Consider the following 1,630-nt stretch of genomic DNA (forward strand, 5'->3'; position numbering starts at 1 on the left):
CTGACAGCTCTAAGCATTCGCGCGGCCGCTACGGTAGCGAATACAATTTCCAAAGCACAACGACTCCAAACCCAATACCTAACAGCAGTCGGCCTACCCAAAGCTCGGGCAGCGCAGCTGCGAACGCTGCACAAACTAACACCGACGAAGATAGCGCTCTCAGCCACAACCAAAGGCACAGGAGCAACGCACTACACTGCAACGGGCCTCCACACATGCAGTTCAACAGTCACACCAACAGCCGACGCCGACGGAAACTGCTCGCTAGAAGCTGAGCAAGCCGCACAGATCACAGACGACAACGTCAACCTACAATCGGCAACGCACCTAAAGATTCTACCGGATGACAAAATCCAATTGACAAAGTTTGAATTGATAGCAGTAGCAAAAGCTTCAGGTAGCGTTACCGATCCTGCAACGTCGCACCAAGGCATTTGCACGGAAGGAGGCAGCCGTGGAGATCCGGCAGCGGCAAGCAATGTGATCGCTGGAGTGCTGGAGGTAACAAAGCATGACGCCAGCCCGCAACAAACGCAAATTTTTGCGGCAAATAACGCAGGAGAATGTCAGGCAGCGCCACGAGACAGCACCTGGCGGGAAGATTCGGCAGCAAACCTAGTGGAGACTCTTTGTGAGCTCAAAAAGGTAGAAAACATCGGCTCACGGCAGTATCACCAAGAAAATGCAGCACAATTTGTGGGTGACAGTGAACTGCTGACAATTCTATCGGACCTGGTTTCGCCTGGGACCAAAGACCCTGAAACAGAGGAAGAGAAAAAGGCCCTCATTTACAAGTTCTTCCCGCAGGAGCCAGCAATCTTCAAAACGGAGATAACTGACGCAATAGAGAAAATAGAAATATCGATAACAATAAGAGAGGAACCGATCAAAGGAACACCAATAGCACTCGCAGGCACGGCCGATGGAGCCGAACTTTTAGCTTATTACCTAGAAAAGGAGCTGGCAGAGAGAACCCAGGAAAAAGATTCAGCCAACAAACCCACAGTAGCTAAAGAACAAAGCGACAAATGCACAGCGATAACCGACAAAGAGAAATGCAAAACAGAAACTGGGTGCGAATTGAAAGGTGAAACTTGCGTGGCACAAGTTGAGAGTGCAGGAAAAGATGGAAAAACAAACACCACAGGAAGCAATTTTTATGTAATTAACAAGGCCCCTCTTGTGCTAGCAGTTTTGTTCCTATAATTATTTTCTCGAAATGTTCTTCGTCTAATTTTTTGAAAATTTCCATTTTGAAATAATTCGCTGAAATTTTCAAAAATTGAGATATTTTCACACTTTTTGACTAAAATATGTAAACTGATGAAAATTTGTGGAAAACTAGAAAAAATGAAATTTTGATATGAAAATGACCTATCTGTAAAAATCAGTATGTTGATGGAGTATGAAAAACGACTGCCCTTCTAACTTAGTCTGTTTCGTTTACTTTATGACTATTGGTTAGGGTTAAAATAATAATAATAGATAGTGATAATAGTTATAATAATAATAGGAGAGTGTGATGAGTGTGTATACATTAATGTTATAATAATAAATGTGGTAAAGATTAAATGGATAAACAAAAAAGAATCACTTCAAAAATCTCAAGGGTGCAATGAGAGTAAATGAG

The sequence above is a fragment of the Trypanosoma equiperdum genome (assembly GCF_001457755.1).
Source record: "Trypanosoma equiperdum strain OVI genome assembly, contig: ctg_492, whole genome shotgun sequence".
Taxonomy (NCBI): Eukaryota; Euglenozoa; class Kinetoplastea; order Trypanosomatida; family Trypanosomatidae; genus Trypanosoma; species Trypanosoma equiperdum.